The sequence below is a fragment of the Dromiciops gliroides genome, chromosome 1 (assembly GCF_019393635.1).
Source record: "Dromiciops gliroides isolate mDroGli1 chromosome 1, mDroGli1.pri, whole genome shotgun sequence".
Lineage (NCBI taxonomy): Eukaryota > Metazoa > Chordata > Mammalia > Microbiotheria > Microbiotheriidae > Dromiciops > Dromiciops gliroides.
In genome coordinates, this window is record NC_057861.1 from 479,845,248 (window position 1) to 479,865,772 (window position 20,525).

A 20,525-nucleotide genomic window follows, 5' to 3' on the forward strand; every position below is an offset into this window, starting at 1 on the left:
ACTAAGCCACTTCTGAAAATTTCAGATTGAATCTCTACCTAACAAGAATGCATAAAAGCAAATCATCACTTTTCACAGTGCCTGGCACATAGTAGGTACTCAATAAATATTTGCTGATTTGGTTTGATTTGAAGTTTATATCAGTATGGTTTTCTCATGCTCACTGAAAGCAATTTTAATTTGTCAGTGTTCATATTTTGAACTCTAGATATCCAAAATTTGACCCCTTTTGTTTTCCTCCAAGCCTACCCTTCTAAATTTCCCTATTTCTGTCCATGGCACCACTATTCTCCTAGTCTCCTAGGTTCATAACCTTGGTGTTAAACTCAACTCTTAAGTTTCCATAACTCACATTGTCAATCTGTTGCCCAATAATGCCTTTTCCACTTTCACAACATATCTTACATCTGACCCCTTCTTTCTACTTAGCTACCAACTTAGTTCAGGCCTACCTTACCTCTCACCTAGATGAGTACAACAGCCTCTTAATTTGCTACATGCCTCAAATCTTTCCTTACTTCAGTAATTTCTCCACGTTGCTACTAAAGTGTTTCCTTAAATATATCTAAACATGTGATTACTCAATCAATTCCAATATCTTCCTATTATCTTGGTAGGACATATCGGGGTTTCTGGGACCTAGTCTTTAGTAATCTAGTGATTTACCTGTAGTGCTCTAGTCTTTAGTAATCTCGAGTCATCTCTGTACCAAATTAAAGGATTAGATAAAGACTTCAGAGGAAATAAAAATATGTATTTAAAAAAATTCTTATTCTGCATCTGTGATTTCACTGCTATAAGGAACTCTCATTGAAGAAAATCACTCTCTCAAAGCAAATCAGTCCCTGTTCTACAATTTACAGTTTTAAGAATTGTTTTCCCTGACTCCGAGGCCAGTTCTATATCCACTAGGGCATAGTCCTTCACAATATGTTCACTAGATAATTATCTATCAGAAATACTAAAAAATGCCTTCCTGTCCTTTAATTCTAAGTAGAAATTTTTTATTATTAAAAGGATTAAAATCAGGGTAAAAAAACTGAAAACAATTCAAAACTAACTTCTGGATAAAAACTGTTATTATTCATTTCTGCTTCATCTGGGATCAGAACATCCCATGACAACAGCAACACAACATTGTGGATTTCCCATTTCCAGGGCATTCATTCTCATATTCTGCCAGCATACCTTCTTTCAGGATGGGAGAAAGAAGCTTTGATAGAAGCTAAGGGAGCTGGATCAAGGGCAGGAAGAAGTATAAACTGCCCCATCTCCTAGGGTGACTTCATTCAAAGTTAGATTACCCATATTGATTGAAGTACCACATCTCATAACTGTTTTCAAACTCAGTGAAATTTTCTTTTTTTTTTTTTCAGTGAAATTCTCTATTTCCACCTATACCTTTCTGTCCTTATCTAGCCCCTTCAATTGATCACTGTGACTGCCCAAAGGCAATAAAGTTGTGTCCAAAGTGTTGTGACTGTTGGTCATAGGAAATTTCTGTTGTAGTGGCAGCTAAGGTGCTGGGAAAATAAAGGTAGGCTAATGCACTGGGCTCTAAAACAGTGTCAGGAGTCCAAACCTTGGAGTCTTTCTCCACTCTATCTGGAATAGACAACTGAAGGTTCAGCCAGGCAATGTTCCATTTGCCTGAGAATCCACAACTATCTTTTGTTTCTAAAGAGACAATCCTTAGACTTTTTTTTTGTTCTAAAGAGACAATCCTTAGACTTTCTTTTGGGGTTTAAGTGACTTGCCCAGGGTCACACAGCTAGTAAGTGTCAAGTGTCTGAGGCCGGATTTGAACTCAGGTACTCCTGAATCCAGGGCCAGCACTTTAAGCACTGCGCCATCTAGCTGCCCCTAGACTTCTTATAAGAAAACTAGGAATAAACTAATTTATAAAGAAAACTTTGAAAATAATGCTATGAGGGCTCATTTTTTTTTGGAGGGGGAGCAATGAGGATTAAGTGACTTGCCCAGGGTCACATAGCTAGGAAGTATCAAGCGTCTGAGGCCAGATTTGATCTCAGGTCCTCCTGAACCTAGGGCCAGTTCTTTATCTACTGCACTACCTACCTGCCCTGTGAGGGCTCATTTTTAAAGTGTTTTTAAAGTCCTGGGACAAAACATAGATTCCCTTTATTTTTGGAGAATATATAAAGCCTTAGTTCTAGTATATTTTATTAGTAAAAATCACCAAAGCTGTGTTTTTAGTAATTTTTCAAATTATATATTCCAATTTCCCACAAAAATCACTAGGAGCTTATTATCTAAAATAAACAGTTCTCACAAATGCTTACTGCTATAAGATTTACTTAGTAAATGGGAATTAAGTAAATATTCACCAACAACTTCTCTGCTAATAAAATATGCCAAATAGCAGCCAGTTCAAAGAAAAGTGAACCAAAGCAAGTAAACTGGTAAAGGGGTAGTAACAATTGGTAAAATGAAAAAAAGCCTCCTTTACATAATTTCAATTTGAAGGCAGACTTTTACCCTTGGATAATTATGTTATTGATAACTAATCTATTGGGGCATCCAGGTGGCACAGTGGATAGAATGCCAGGCCTGGAATCAAGAAGACCTGAGTTAAAATTTGTCCTCATTTACTTACTAGCTTTGTGACCCTGGACAAGTCACTTAACTTTGTTACGTCAGTTTACTCATCTGTAAAATGAGCTGAAGAAGGAAATGTCAAACCATTTTAATATCGTTGCCAAGAAAGCCCCAAATGGGGTCATGAAGAGTCAGATATGATTGAAATGACACAACAACATTAATCTATTTTCTTCCTTCCTTCCTTCCTTCCTTCCTTCCTTCCTTCCTTCCTTCCTTCCTTCCTTCCTTCCTTCCTTCCTTCCTTCCTTCCTTCCTTCCTTCCTTCCTTCCTTCCTTCCTTCCTTCCTTCCTTCCTTCCTTCCTTTCTTTCTTTCTTTCTTTCTTTCTTTCTTTCTTTCTTTCTTTCTTTCTTTCTTTCTTTCTTTCTTTCTATGGGCCTATGAGGGTTAAGTGACTTGCCAAGGGTCACACAGCTAGTAAGTGTCAACTGTCTGAGGCTAGATTTGAACTCAGGTCCTCCTGACTCCAGGGCCAGTGCTCTATCCACTGCGCCAACTAGCTGCCCCTATTAATCTATTTTCAATACAATATTTATATTTACAGGATTTGAAAACGTTTACAAGAGGACCCTAATGACTTTCCCAAGGAGTACAAATGATTTTGCTCTGATATTTTTTTGTTCAAGAACAAGATTGATTTAAACTAACCAGAATGAATTCTTTTCTTCTCTCAACATAAAGTATTCAGACACAAAACAAGGGAGAGGATCTTCTGCTGCGGTAAAAGAGCTCATGTGCCTCCCTTGCACGGGGATCCCGGAGAGCCTGACAGTTTGACAAATGATCGCCTATGTCTGCTTGTTATGTTCTTCGGAAACAAATCCCAATGCTGTCATTCAGTCAGCTTCCCAAAGCCTTGGGGGGATATTTAGAGCTAGGTTTGATAGATAATTTTAATAAGTAAAGATTGGTTTGCTTCTCATAAATCATACCAAGCCAGTGGATTTTCAATGAATGAGTATACAAACAAAAGCATATATTCCTTTTAAATTGCAGTGAGAGGTGCAATAAGAACAGAAAAGCTAATAGAATCATTTGTAGTCTATTATAGAACCAAGTCATTGCCTAAAACATAGAAATAATTACAGATGAAAAAAGGATTATGTATTTTAAGTGCTAAGTCAAGACTTTTTAAATATAATGAAAAATTGCAACTTTGTGTTTTTATGGCCAACTATAGGTGTTTTTGTTTTAAACTTGTAAGCTCATTTCTCTGGTTCTGCTTATTTGATAAAGCATATCAATAGTAATTCAGTTTTGTTAGCATAAAACCACTACAAAATTATTCAATGTCATTGGGCCTGTCTGAGGACCTTTAACTATCAGAGGTCATGGTGCATTCTCCCTCTACAAATTTTATTGTCATCTTCTCTGTCTTGGGAATATGCTGACCTTTGAGTAGAAAGATTGATTATGACAGGTCACAAAGACTACAACAGAAAGGATTTAGAGCAAAGTGAATAAAACATGTCAAAGACCTCTTCATACTAAGGAAAGCACAGAAGACCAACACACAACATGGTGAAGAATAAAGGGGCTTTTAAGAGATTTTAAGCTACTACATTCTACCTCAAGTTTTCCTAAGGCACATCATTTTTTGGGTATGTTTTTTGACTTATTTATCACTTCCAAGTGTGCAAAGTATTTTATATGATATCCTTTGATCATCGCAATGATCAAATGTATTTGTATTTGTTATATTTAAATTTAATCAATGTCATATACTTTTAAAAACGGAAATTTTGCTTCTCCATCTTGAATTAATATCAGAGGGAAACATACAGACACAGAATTACCAAGTATTGTTTCAGGGATCCCTGTTGCTTGCTATTATATTATTTTCTTGATGTCAGCAAATTCACTGGGCTGGTTCACTTATTTACTGATTCATTAAGCTTATGGAGAAGAAAAACTATTCCTTGGAGTAAAGTATAAGGGCAACTTTTTATTTGCCTTAATATCCTAGGAATGCCAACCCTAATTTCTAATTTCTTAGTCTACAGGTATAGCTTGATTTAAGGCAACACTGTATACTGTCAAGTTTTCCAAAATGTGAGGCATACCCTTTCTAAAGGAACACAAGATCATCTCAGCAACGGTCAAAATTATAGGATTCTTTTCCGGGAAAGGTCTCATATAAATATATCAACCAATGAATTATTAAGTGCATGCTATGTGCCCCGAATGAGTTGGTAGTCACTTTTTTCAATAAAAAGTCAAGAAAGGAAGAATAACAGGGAATGTGATTCCACTGGTAAGAAGTGGCAAAAGAGAGGAGTGTAACATCATAGGGCCACCAGTGATGGACCAAGAGTCAAGGTGACCTTCCTTTTCCTGTCTCTGATGGGCCCATTCCCCATTCAAACACAGGAAGAATGGTATGCAATCCTTTCTCTTCATTTACAACCTTCACCTGGTGCTGATTGGCTGCTCTCCAACAGCCCTACACTGTGGGAGTGAGAACAGAGTCAGTGTTATCCTCTGTGCACAGAAGGGCATACAGAAACTGCCTACCTACTCAGCCACTGCTCAAGTAGGCCCTCTGCTACTGACCTGTTGTGTTCTTGTCCCAGCTTCTATCTCTCCATGCTCTCTCTATCCCTTTCCATACTTTCCTTCTCCTCAGTGAAGGAGGCTCCAGTTCTAGCTCTGCTACAGTGCTGTAGGTTGAGGGTCTAGGCCTCACTTTAGCCTTCGTTGCTTCCTCTTGGTTGTTGGAACAATAACCCTCCTCCTTTCTTCAACCAAAAAAGCCTTATGTAATAGTTAGCCTATGTTATATTGTTTATATACACAGAATAATAATCAGAGAATGATAATCAGAGAAAGTTTGGTATATACTTAATGTGCATACATGTTGTCTAAATCTAGAATATAATTTCCCAAGTCCAGTACTTGGGAAAGTTTTGTGTCCCCAGCACCTAGCACAGTGCCTGGAACTGTGGTAAAAATTATTTGTGGTATAGGCAGCTTTTGAAGGACCTCCCCTTTTGGGGGAGAAAGGATTGAACGCTCCCTGAAGGGAGGTTGGAGGGCACTTCCAGAACGCTAATTTGCTCTTGGTGTGGCAACTGCTGTCCTGGTGCCACGTGAGCAACCTTAGACTAGCAGGCTGTTCAGCTGTTTGGTGAGTTTAATTACGGAAAACCCTAAATTCCTTTGAACTAGTTAAATTAGAAATGATCCGGGTTTTGCATAGGCTAAGTTTAGAGTTAAGAACATCTATCTGTATTTCTATTTTCCTATTTCCTTATCTTTGATTTTTTATTAGTTTCACCTTTGTTGTTTAATTAATTCCCAAATAATAAAATCTGATCCTTTTGTGAACTAAAGCTTAGAGGCTCCCTTCTTATTGGCCTGGGAGAAATATCTAAAAGGGTCCCTCATATTTCCGGGATCCCAATATTAAGGCGAGTCACCCAAATAACGCTCTGTATATCAAATTTTGGCTGTCACAGAACACAATAGGCACTTCATAAATACCTGTTGATTGATGTTTGAAAATCCATAAGTATATATTAATATAATACTGTCTGCCCATTGGTGAAAAAACTGATGCAATTTAGATGTCTGTTGGCACTGTTGAAATGGTGTACTATTAGCAGTGTAGGCTTGAGACTCCAGATATACCAGGAAAGATAAAGCTCTGTTTTTTTAATTCTCTTATATTAAGTCTCCCAAGTCCTTCCTAATAAGTTTCATATTTTTGATTTATTGTATTTATCTCAAGTGCAGGAAATTCCACTTTGTGTTGCTAACTCTTAAAGTAGGCTGACACTTCAGTTGGTTTTGAAAATCAAGAAAAGGTTTTTTGAGTTTGGCAGCAGATCTCAGAGACCGATTCAGAGATACAGTTTCTGTACAAGGACCGTAACATATACACACTAGGGGCTCATTGAAATTCTGTCACTAGGGGGCAGCTAGGTGGTGCAGTGGATAAAGCACCAGCCCTGGATTCAGGAGGACCTGAGTTCAAATCCGTCCTCAGACACTTGACACTTAACTAGCTGTGTGACCCTGGGCAAGTCACTTAACCCCCATTGCCCCACCAAAAAAAAAAAAAATCAAGAAATTCTGTCACTAGTGACCTAGGCTCTGGGAACCACCTTCCACGTGAAATTTTCATAAAGTGAGGTCCTTTTGATACTTTAGTGGTTAAATGCGCACAAGAACAAATTCTAATAACGTTTCTTTATACTAAGTGTGTGCCCGTGTCAGGTATGTATGTGCTTTTTTAAAGATTCAGCTCAAATTCCACCTTCTTCAGGCCTTTCCAAGTTCTTCCAGCTACGAGCCCTATAACTTTCTCTTCTCTCTCTCTGTCTAGTATGTACTTAGTTGTTTATATGTGGTCTCTTCCATTAAAACATCAGTTACTTGGAGGATAGGACCTTTCTTGTACCCTAAGGACTGGCACATAATAAATGCTTATTGACTTACTGTCTGGTGTGTAGGGGGACATACATAGGGCACATATGTTCACAGGGAAAATGTATGGGCAGCATGTGTGGCCAGGAAGCATACACGGAGAGTCAACTCACTGCAAGATTTGTTGCTCATGTCTTCTGGTGATGTCATCATCCCCTTATTCCTGTTGTTCTCCATTGGATATGCATATAGTATCTCTGCCAGCTATCACTCCATTGGACTTTGCTCTTGTGCAGGTAGTCAGGTCATGAATAAACATAATACAACCTTTGTTCTTTATTTTACCATGAGGCCCCCACTGTGAGCTAACGACTACCTGTGTTGAGGCATCAGCCCCTTGGCCTCTGGGATATTTACAGATTAATGTCTAGTCAAGGACATGAGAGCAGGCTTCTTTCTCTATGAGAAAAGACCCAATAATTTATAAAATCAGCAACGTGGTAAGTCAGTCTCTATCCTTCTCTCTTTTCCCCCACGTCCCCATTCCGCCAACCAATCATAATGTTCTAAAATCCTGAAGTATAGATCCCAAGATTTAGAGATGTAATAGATTAATATTTTTGCTTCCTCAATAATTACTCTTCTAGAATTCCCAGGAAGTTTTAGAAGTCTCACAGACACATCAGGGATGAAAACTTTTTGCAAAAAGAGTCAAGGTGGGAAACCATTTTTGTTGATGTTCCCTGCGCACTCCCCCCCCCCCTGCCCCGGGGGTATTTTTGATACCAGACATTAAGGGAAAGAAGCCTACCTCAAGACAGACTTGGGAACTTAAAGCACTCTCTACCTCTGGCTCTCTCATAGCCTCAATGATCTGTAAAGAGCACCTCTGAATAAATCCCTGTGTATGAGTTTTCTTTTTTTTCTTTCCTGGCATGGATATTGAATGGCCATAAAATCACGCACCTAGAAGTGCATTTGCCCCTAAATGTCAGAAGTAGAATGGGCAGGAGAATTTGACCAAATCTCCTTTTCATTAAAAAAAAGAAAATAGTACATGAGGTGGTGGTTGGAACCAGAAGAACAATTAAAAGAATGACAAAAACATTGTAAAGACAAACAATATTTATTGTCAACTTTGAAAGACTTGGGAATTCCAATTAATGCAATGACTGCCTGCAATTTCAAAGGGGGCATGATGAAACATGCCGCCTCTCTTGAGAGGTAATGGTCTCAGTGCTCAGACTGAAACCATTTTTTTTTTTTGACTTGGTCAGTGCAAGAATCTGTTTTGCTTGACTATATTGTTTATAAGAGCAGCTTTGTTTTTTTCTTGCTTTCTCAATGGGAGGTGGGGGGAAGTGGGAAGAAGAGAAAGCGAATCGATACTTGAAAATAAAATAAAATTTAACTTAATAGAAAAAGGAAAATGTTGCAGAACCAGAAAATAGCACTAATTCACAGACTATATCACAGGACAGGAGTGCTGAGATATGAAGTATATAGTGATCAATAGCGTATTGGGATAAAAATTCAGTGACTCCTTTTTTCTCACTTCAAAATACAACTGCATCCTAAGAAAACTGCTTATGGCATGGGACATCTGTCAAGAGTTTTAGTATTAGCCTTAACTACTGTTCCCAGACCATGGGGGTATATTGGTCATTTCTCTATATCCCTTATGGAGTGGAGCGCATTTCAGAGAAAAAATACTGGACTTCAAATCAAAGGACCTGGGTTTAAATCACAGCACATATACTACCTGTTTTTAAATTTAATTTTTAAAATTAAATTTAAAAAAATTAAATTTTAATTTTTAAAATTAAATTTAAAAAAATAAATTTTAATTTTTAAAATTAAATTAAAAAATAAATTTTAATTTTAAAAATTAAATTTAAATTTTTTTAATTTTAAAAATTAAAAAGTAAAAGTAAATTAAAATTAAATTAAAATTTTTAAAAAGACAATTTAGGCAAGACCTTTTCCCTCTCAAGGCCTTTGTTTCCTTATCTATTAAATAGACTAAATGACTTCTAAATCCTTTCAACTATAAATCTAGGATTCTATAATCCTAAGGACAAATCTCATAGGAAGGAACTGGGAAGATTTAGGAAGAAGTCCAACTGAAGCCAAGGATCACCACCACACAGTGAATGCTCTGTCTGGACAAATCGTTCTTGAGAAGCAAGTTGTTCAATCTCTTCAGGGGAGGCCAAAAGCATGTTTAGACTGAATTGGTGATACTTCTTAAAAGAATAGGCTCAGAGCTGATATACCATTTCAGCAAGCTTTTTTACTGCTACGACTTTTTTTTTTTTTAATGAAAAGGATAATTGGTCAAATTGCCCTATTTATTCTACATCCTATGTCTAGGGGCAAATGCACATGTAGCTGAGTGATTTTATGGTAAATCAGTATCCATGCCAGGAAATCTCACCTAAATCATAGGCAACAGGATTCTCAGTCCCTCTAAACTAATCCAGGGGTCCCCATAGCAAAGCAGTGGCAAGTTGGGGGGTTGTGTTGGCCCATGGAAAACTTTTGTATACTTTTTCCTGTGCTATTTACTTAAACACAAATTGGGGTGTATTTATAGTGCTTCTCTATGTACCTACCTATCAGTACTTGATACAGAAAGCATAGAGGATCAGAGTATTCATTAGTTTGAAAAACACAAAAAGTGTCTATTATCTGGAGAATGAGGATTAGTGCTAAATAATTTTATTTTTTAAAATTTGTAGTCAAATTATATTACTTCTGACATACTTTAAAAATGAAAATTCCACCCTCCATTCAGCTAATGTGATTTTCCTAAAGCATTTGTCCCACTCTATTCAGTAAACTCCAGTGGCTCCCTAGTACCTCCAAGATCAAATACAAAATCCTCTTTGTTGTTCAAAGTCTTTCATAACCTATTTGCTCTCCTCCCAACTATTCCCCACCTTTTCCCAATCTTTTCCCATCTTCCTCCTTGCTATGTACTTTTCAATCCAGTGATACTGACCTTGCTGTTCCTTGAGTAAGACACTTCTACCTCTTGGCTCAGAGCATTTTCTCTGGCCGTACAGCCATGGCTGGAATGGTTTCCCTCCTCATCTTAACCTTCTGGCTTCTCTTGCTTTCTTCAAGTCCCAACTTCATTCCTACCTTCTAAAGGAAGTCTTTCTCAATCTCTCTCTCTCTCTCTTTTTTTTTTTTTAAGTGAGGCAATTGGGGTTAAGTGACTTGCCCAGGGTCACACAGCTAGTAAGTGTCAAGGGTCTGAGGCCGGATTTGAACTCAGGTCCTCCTGACTCCAGGACTGGTGCTCTATCCAATGCGCCACCTAACTGCCCCCTCAATCTCTCTTAATTTTAGTGCCTCACCCCTTTTGATTATTTCCTATTTATCCTATATCTGGCATGTTTGCATATAATTGTTTTGGGTGGTTTGAATTGTTAGTCCCTTAAGGGCAAGTATTTTTTGCCTTTCTTCATATCCCAAGCACTTAGCACAGGATCTGGCCCATAGTAGGTGCTTAATAAATGCTTATTCACTGATTGACTTCATAGTTTGAAACACAAATAACAGATGTGTCTTCATGTCCAAGGAATTTGTTTGCGTATTAGAGCTTTTAACCTCCACAGACATTGTTTATAAATTATAAAAAATAGAAATAATTACTGGAAGGAAAAATAGAAGTGTTTAAAAGCATTTGGTTTGTACAACCAAACCTTTCAAAATACTACTCTTGAGAGAAGAGCAAGGATAAAAACCAACCAATTAGACTTTCATTTATATATAAAAAACCTTCTCCTGTAATACCAGTTTTCTAGAATTTCTGACGTTTTATAATTAACTGAAAATGGGAAGCTTAGTGAAGCTTCAGTTTGTACTGAAACACAGTGATGAGGATACATCTGTCAAGTGCAGTCATGTACCAAATCGTCTGCTTATAACTATTGCTCTTTGGGAATTCTAATTTATCAGTTATTTTTTAATGGCACACATTTAATTGCATTTACACTAAATTAACTTGTTATATGTCTATATACGTTTTAGCCAGATTATCACAAACATGCTTAATATCATTACAGTTAGAATATCATTACTGATTTTTATTGATAAAATAAATAGTTGCTAATCCTAGCAATTTTGAATCATGAAGTTGATATATGTTATTTAAAAATCATCTCAGGTATGTATCATACCCAATAGACTTTTCCCTGGAAAAATGTGCATGCCATATATATGTATATCTATACATATCCATATATGCATATCCACATATATGTATATTATGGACATACATATATGTGTTTGTGTATATACATATATATGTATATTTATGTATATATGTATATATTCAGACAGATACATAAATACAATCATTTTGGAAAATAAAGTTTGCTGAATAAGCTGCTGTATAACTTGTAATGATAAAAATCTAGATATTAAAGATTGCTCTTATTTTCCACTATTTTTATAGTTCAAAAAGTAGTTTCTTTGACAACAATATGGTAAGACTAAAATTTATGTGAATATTTTTTAAATGAAATGTTTTGTGAAAAATACATTGACTATTAATAAACAATCAAACATGTTTAATAACTGTAATTAAATCAATTTCAATGCATATAGTACCAAAACCCAATTTTTAGGTATGTCTTCTAAGTTCCTATCAGGATTCTTTTTCAATTTTAATTTACTTTTTCTCTTAGATGGTCATGGCGTGTGTACATTCTTTCTGGTGCTGTATTTTTTTCCATTATATTTTTCATGAGATAGGATTATCTAGTGGATAGCAAGCCAACCTTGTAGTCAAGAATACCTGAGTTAAAGTATGGTCTTTGACACAAATTCATTGTGTGACCAGAGGCAAGAACCTTAATTTCTCAATTTTCCACATAACTTTCTAGGACCATAAATTACAAATGACTTGCCAAACCTGCATAAGTAGAGAGGGTTTTCATATTAGGAGTTTCCTAAACTGACTAAATGACAAATACAGACCTTCCCTCATCTCCTAAGCTTCCCAAATCATTAAGGTCTTTCCATATATATATTTTATAATAAATAAATAAATTTATAATAAATAAATAATAGTATTCTGTTTCATTAAGGTGTTACAATTTGAGTAAATATCTCCCTCTTGTTGGAAATTTAGATTGCTTCTAGATTTTTGCAAGTCACTCCATGCTACTATGGCTCCTTTTTTATTGTTTTTAATAACATTTTCAGGATATTGTTCCAACAGTGGGATTATTGCATAAAAAGATTAGCTAACTTTTGTAACTATTATTATGTATAGCCAGATTACTCTCCTAAACCAATGTGGAAATCTCCAATCCATGAATGTGTGTACATTTTTCTCAACAACCCCTCTTTTTGCTGTTTTCAATTATTTTAATTATTGGTGAAGTCGAGCATTTTAAAAGTGACAATAAAAATTTTGTATTTCCCTTTTTGAAATTATTTTTTCATATTTTTTGACCTTTATTGTGGACTAGGAGTTTCACTCTTTAATAGTACATATATAAATTCTAAAAATCACATTTTTATTTGTTAGTTTTCCATGAATATTTTTGCCAATCTGCAATTTTCTCTTCCTGAGATGGTTTTTGTTTTACAGAAATATTTTTATGTTCATGTATGTCCTATTCTGATGTCTTATCAAAGCACAGAGGTGACCCCGTGTCCTTAAAAATTATACCAACAAACCAAAAGATTTGACAGATCCTACTACTCTGAAAAGACTTCAAATATGGTCCTCCTGGCCATGTCTGTTTTCTGTGGACTGGCCTAACTGAAGACAGGGAGGCTCATTGCTTACTGATTACTTGGTGATTAATTCTTTCCCCGTGCTAACTCATGTTAATACAAACACAAATTATCCTGTGTAGTTTCCTTTGATTTTTGCAGTGATGGTGGCAGAAGGATGGAAAAAAGTTTCTGAGGAAGCCTCAATGATAGTCACAAAATATGACCTGACATAGATGGTGTATAGACCCCATGGTATAGACCCATTGGAGTACTGGAGTAGTCCAGCATATCTATCTTTTCCTAATAATTACTTCTATTTGCTAAATAATAGTAATAATTAAAAATCCTTTCACAATTAACATATTCAGTTTATTCCATATTCTTACATCTTTCATATTATAAGTACTCTAAATGTAAGATCTTTGTTATAGTTTTACTCTAAAACTTCAGTAAACTCATTGTGTTCATTAATTGTTTTAGCTGAGGATCAAGGTAGATACTTTTTATTGTGGTAAGAAAAAAATCAACTGTACTTAACCCTCAACATGGCACGGAGGTGACTCTGGGTTCTCCAAGTCTATGACAATAAAATGCAATCTCTGGTAGGTTCTACCCTAATAAACTTTGAGAATGGTCCTAGTAACAGTTCAAGTCTGCTTTCTGAGGACAAGCCTGTGCCTTTTGGTGACAAACTCTTTGATAATGACAACCCTTAAAACAAGCAAGCAAAAAATATACATACATACATACTTCTGTATGTATATATATATACACATACATACTTCTGTATGTATATATACATACATACATACTTCTGTATGTGTATGTATATACACATACATACTTCTGTATGTGTATATATATATATATATACATACATACTTCTGTATGTATATACATACTTCTGTATTAAAGATGGCAAGGGGGAATAGTGATGGAAAAGACACAGGATGCTAAGAATCACATGATTTTTAGATGGTCTATAAATTTTAACTTAAGTATTACCACTCTAAATATAATTACTACTCTTTGTCCTATCACCAGTGAGTGGGTATATGGATAGAGAAGCTGCATCATATAAATTTTAATATTCTTGCTATGAATAAAACCAGAAGAAAGAAGGCAGTTGCAGCTAAATAGAAGATTGGATACATCCTCCTTAGAGAAACAAAATGAAAAGTTGACAAAGTTGGTTTTTATCTTATGATCAAAGGCAATAAGAAATTTTCATAGGATTTCATTACCTCATTTTTCAGTGCTTATGACAAGTATTTGCAAAAAAAAATCATGAAAATAATAAAGCTTATTTACCAACATTGGTTATAAGGAATGAAAAAGTAGAGAAAGACATTCCAAATAAATCAAAATATACTTTGATACTTAGTACCTTTAATGCAAAGGTAGAAATAGGTGAGGATGGTGAGAAATATATCAAAAAGCATGGGGCAGGCAGAAAGAAGAAATGAAAGAGTCAAAGACATAGATCATATAGAAGTCTCATGCTTTTATGTGATGAAAACTTTCTTTGAGGAAAAAAATTGGTAGGAGCTGCACAAATAACATTACAAAAATGAAGTTAATTTTTTTGGGGGGGGGAGGAGGGGAGGACAATGAGTTAAATAACTTGCCCAGGGTCACACAGCTAGTAAGTGTCAAATTTCTGAGGCTGGATTTGAACTCAGGTCCTCGTGAATTCAGGACTGGTGCCTTATCCACTGTGCCACCTAGTTGCAACAAGTAATTCTATTCTAACAGCTAGAAAAAGACATCATTTATGTGGGATTCTCTCTAAATCAGATATTTGTGTAAGGTCAGATTACTGACTTTTTTGAGAAACAAAATTAGTAAGTAGAAGAAAGAATAACAAGAAAAAAGATATAGCATGCAATTCAGTCTCTTTAAATTATGGAAGAAATTTAAACTATTTAAACTGTGGCAAAAGTTACATTAATTCCATTTATAATAATTTAATACAGAAACTTAATTATCAGCTACTACAGTAAGAGGACCAAAACAGTGTAAAAAGCTGACCTTAGCACACTCATGACTTATTTGCCAAGTAAAGAAAAATGGTGGGCAAAATGGCCACTGCTTTAGAATAGAAATTCTATAGTAAAGTCTTACAAAAAAGTATGATGTATGAGAAGATTTATCTCATAAATCAGAAAGAAGAAATTCTGTGTAAAACTGGATTATATAAAGCTTGAGAAGAGAGCCAATAGTTATCCAAAAGGCCTTTAAGGAAGAAATGGGAGAACAATAAACAGAAGAAAAAATGAAAAATATTTGCAAAATTTTATGAAAAATCATATTTGCCTTAAAGGATAATTGAGTCACCACACTTGGACTCTAATATCAGAGTCCTGGATTGCCACAGAAGTAGTGGAAAAGCTAATAGAGAGAAGAATTATAGTAAAAGCAGTCAGAGGAAACCTATGCTAGAGGTGGCAAAGTGGTGGCCATATTAAGGAAGGAATTGATTCATAAGATATAAAGGAAAGGAATGTACAGAAGACATAAACAATTCCTAGATCATTTTAGTAATAAAAAAACAACCGAGGACATATCAATAACTATTGACCTTGATGCCTACTTTCTCATCTATATCAAATTTCTTTGAGAATCATCCACACACAGATAAAGAGAATCCTCACTGAAGGTATTAGTAAGAAGGTCAGCTTTTGCAAGTGATATTCTAAAACAGATGACATCTTTACCATTTTTCAATTGAATGAAGACATACAGAACACAAGATCCCACTGTGTTTATCTAAGGTGAATATGAAAAAGTATTTGATTCAATAGAGCAAAATACCACCTTAAAAGGTCTTGTCCAATAAGGGATCTCATATTCATGTATTGAAATTATTAAAGATTCCTTGAAAGATATAACAACAGAAATAATCATAAATAATTATCAGATCATTAATTTAATTAAAGCTTAAAACAGGGAGGTATAATCTCATCAAAAAGTATTCAATACTGAAAGAAATCTAGTATAGTCCTGGTTGAAAAGATTTCCTATATAGGTGGAGATCTTCCATTCATTGAATGAGTTGCATGAAACTCTGAGACATTACAGTTGGTTGGAAATGATCTGAAACCTTTCAGAGTTTGACCAAGCAGATGAAGAATGTCTGTTTACCAAATTGTGATAAACAGTAATCTGGGCAACCTGAGAGCTCTATGTGTAAATCTTTGCCAGATAGTACAAATGAACAGTAAGTTGGACCCAGAATTAAACAGGTAAAAAAGAGCAGGCTGGACTGCCTTCAGGACATTTCAAAGCTCTTTTAATGACCCCAAGTTTTTCTTGGAAAGAAAGATCCATCTCAATATGAATATTCTTCAAGTGTATATATTTTTAAATGGTTGGGAGGCACAGAGCACAATAGTCTCCAAAGACCTGAAAATTAATATCCAAAGAGGGCAATGGAAGTCACACAATGGGTGGGAGCAGGTTGTAGTATGTGTATTTGAAACATATTACATTTTAACATGTAACAATGAGGTAATTTGAAGAACTGGAATAGAATTTGTTAGCAGGGAAATGCATAATAGAAATAGTAGAGCTAGTCATGTGATGATACTAAAGGATGACAAATTGACACCTCACTTAGAATTTTGATGTTGGGTGAAAACTAGGAAGGCTTCCAGAAAACTGGGCAAACTCTCTATGACAAATTCCATGGTACATGATGGTTAGGCAAGGAAGGATTGGAAACTGCATTATTGGGGGAAACATGAAGATCTACAGGATCACAGTCCATTTGGGAAGGTTTTAGCATTGTGGGTCAGGCTTGATCCAAAGGCTCAGGTTCTAGATTAGAATGAAATGCAATTCTTGTGGATCATCTGGCAGTTGACAAAAGGAAGTATACTCACTCAACCATAGCATAGAAGTTCTATTCTATAAGGATAAGTTATTGATTCAAGTAAGCACTGCCTCTCTGCCTCCTCCTTTGTTATGGTGTCAAGCCTGAGAAGTAAGCGTTTCCTCCTAAACTACATTTTGTACATAAGCCACCAAGAAGCTATATCAATAGCTTATGCCTTAGTTTCCCAGACTAATTAAGTCTGAAGAACAGTTTTATTACCTTTTTAAATTTTTTATTTTTTGGTGGGGCAATGAGGGTTAAGTGACTTGCCCAGGGTCACACAGCTACTAAGTGTTAAGTGTCTGAGGACGGATTTGAACTCAGGTCCTCCTGAATCCAGGGCTGGTGCTTTATCCACTGTGCCACCTAGCTGCGCCCCCAATTTCATTAACTTTTAAGGAGAAAACTAGACTTAACTGCAGGGGGGCAGTTGTTCATTGTATGACATTGAACATTCTGAATGAATTCTAGATTTTAATTAAAGGTGTTTTTTTGCATTTATTGATATAAACATATGTATTGAATTTTGCTTATATGTCTTATAATACTGATAATTTTTCTTATGTAGAATCAGTTTTGTAGGACTTGTAGAAATCCTTCTTGGTCATGATGAATAATTATCTTAGATATATTGATATATACTAAAGTGATAAATTAGGACCACTCACTATAGCAACTGGAAGGACATACCTCTAAGTTCAAGCTATTTAAAATGAGACTTGGTCATTTGCTACTACCAATTTCACTTCCATCATTTGGTCGCAAGTGTCTCTTCAAATAATTAATTATATGGTAACCCAGCATTTTCACTAGACAGAGGAAGAGGAACCCCCCTTGCAAGACTTACTTGTCCAAGGAAATTTCATTAAATAATCCTTAATTCTTGATAGCTGACTAGAGATGGGTATGGGATGTTTTAGGTTCCAAATCTGTTTATATTTGGATGATAGGCTATCAATTCCCTAGGCTGTGGAGCTGGTATTACAGCTCCTTCAAAGAGGACTTCTTGGTTTCCCTTTTTGTTTTTGTTTTTTTTTTAAATAAACATTGATGTTAAGTGATTTGCCCAGGATCACACAGCTAAACGTCTGAGGCTAGATTTGAACTCACATCCTCCTGACTTCAGAACTGCTCCTCTATCCACTGAGCCACCTAGTTGCCCCAGTTTCCTTTTTTTTTTTTTTTTTTGTATATGAAAAGTCCTATGCCTGGTGTGCATGAATCAAAGTTTCCTCATTTTTAGTGATTCTAGGACAATGATTGGTGGGGAACAAGATGTTATCTGTAATTTTCACACCCACAGCTATGATTATGGTTCTTTAAATGGAGTAATTCATTAATAGTTATGAAATTATAATATAATAAAAATGACGATTCTCCCTAAATTAATTTATTTATTCAGTGCTATACAAGACTCCCTAAAATTATTTTATAGAGCTAGAAAAAATAATAACGAAATTCATCTAGCAGAACAAAAGGTCAAGAATATCAAGGGAACTATTGAAAAAAATGCAGAGGAAGGTGGGCTAGCTATATCAAATCTGAAGCTTTACTATAAAGCAGCAGTCATCAAAACTATTTGGTACTGGATAAGAAATAGAGTGGTAGATCAATAGAATCTGTTAGGTACAGGGGACACAGTAGTAAATGACTTTAGTAATGTACTGTTTGATAAACCCAAAGACTCTAGCTTCTGGGATAGGAACTCAGTATTTGACAAAAACGGCTGGGAAAACTGGAAGACAGTATGGCAGAAACTAGGCATAGACCAACATCTTACACCTTATACTAAAATAAGGTCAAAATGGGTACATGATTTAGACATAAAAGGTGATACCATAGGTAAATTCGGAGAGGAAGGAATAGTATACCTCTTAGATTTATGGAAAGGAGAACAGTTTATGACCAAACAAGAGATAGAGAATATTATGAAATGTAAAATGGATGATTTTGATTACATTAAATTAAAAAGTTTTTGTACAAACAGAAGCAATGAATCCAAAATCAGAAGGGAGGCAGAAATCTGGGAAACAATTTTTATAGCCGGTATTTCTGATAAAGGCCTCATTTATAAAATATATCAGGAACTAAATCAAATTTATAAGAATCCAAGTCATTCCCCAGACAATTTTCTGATCAAGAAATCAAAGCTATCTATTGCCATATGAAAAATGCTCTAAATCACTATGGATCAGAGAAATGCAAATTAAAACAACTCTGAGGTACCACCTCACACCTATCAGATTGGCTAATATGACAAAAAAGGAAAATAATAAATTTTGAAGAAGCTATGGAAAAATTGGAACACTACTGCATTGTTGGTAGAACTGTGAACTGATCCAACCATTATGGAGAGCAATTTGGAACTATGACCAAAGGCCTATAAAGCTGTGCATACCCTTTGACCCAGCAATACCACTGCTACATCTTTTTCCCAAAGAGATCATAAAAAGGGAAAAAGACCCACATGTACAAAAATATTTATTACTGCTCTTTTTGTGGTGGCAAGGAATTGGAAATTGAGGGGATGCCCATCAATCGGGGAATGGTTGAACTAGTTGTGGTATATGAATGTAATGGAACTCTATTGCGCTGTAAGAAATGATGAGCAGGCAGATGTCAGAGAAACCTGAAAGGACTTTCATTAACTGATGCTGAGTGAGATGAGCAGAACCAGGAGAACATTGTACACAGTATCAACAACATTGTGTGTTGATCAACTGTGATCGACTTGACTCTTCTCAGCAATACAATGGTCCAAGATAGCTCAAAAGGACTCATGATTGAAAATGTTCTCCAAATCCAGAAAAAAAGAACTGTGGCATCTAAATGCAGATTGAACCATTCTCTCTATTTTTTTGTTTTTCTTTTTTGAGGTGTTTCCCTTTTGCTCTAATTCTTCTTTCATAGCATGACTAAAGCAGAATTATGTTTAATGTGATTGTACACATATAACCTATTATATCAGATTGCTTGCTGTCTTGGGGAGGGGGGAGAGAGAGGAGGGAGGGAGAAAATTTTTAAATTAGAAATCTTATAGAAACAAATTTTGAAAAAAAAGAATGAAGGACAAACAACAGCAAAAAAAGAATTATAAAATTGGATTAATTTAAATTTAACTCAAGATTAGTTAACAAGGAGGGGTATGACAAGTCTTATGGGGCAGTTTGGATCCAAATAGACAATTATTTATACACTTATTATGGGGAAAAAGAGAGGAGAAATTCTTCCCTGGTTTATGGGTAATGAGAAAATAAACCAAGAAGAACTGAACACTTTATGGATACCAGCAATTGATATGGGCTTGAATTGTCCCAGAGAGTTCTGTCTTTTAAATTGAATGGGTTTTTCCAAAAGAATAACATTTGATTGTTCTTTCAGAAAAAGGATCAAAAACCTTATGGAGGCATTTTGATTTTATCCCATTGGCTTCTAAATAGAATGCCAACTCAGATTCTATAGGAGAAGGAAAATAATCTTCTAATACACAAAGATCCTAACAGGATAGAAATGCTCACTTATTAATTTGGCTCTTTATGAATATGTGTAGGCATGTATATATTCTATAGTAAGTGATATTAATTCATTTAGATTCTCTAGAAGGAATGGAGTATTTGCATTTGAAAAATTCTAAGAAGTAAAGATATCCAGTCAGGTATTTCTTTGATAAAATTTCTTAAAACCCTTCTGCATAATTTCCAATTTCTCATGTGTTATGCACTGCTCACACTTACCATAAACCTCTCTGTTTTTCTTTTCATTGTTTTTAGCTTCAGTTATTTGGAGACTATGTTGGCCCAGGCCTCTCTGCCATACTTCATACTTGTGATACTTCACAAGAAGAACTCTGGCATAAATTAATCAATCAGTAAGCATTTATTAAGCACCTACTATATTCTAGAATGTATGCTAGGTGC

The 20,525-nt window shown here is 35.4% G+C and overlaps 1 protein-coding gene and 1 pseudogene across 5 annotated transcripts in view; one reads left to right on the forward strand and one right to left on the reverse strand.

Moving 5' to 3' along the window:
- Nucleotides 1–20,525, reverse strand: part of PAM (peptidylglycine alpha-amidating monooxygenase) — a 310,801-nt gene that overhangs the window by 68,442 nt on the left and 221,834 nt on the right. The window lies entirely within an intron of this gene.
- The window catches only part of LOC122740316, a 38,526-nt pseudogene continuing 25,444 nt past the window's right edge, over nt 7,444–20,525 (forward strand).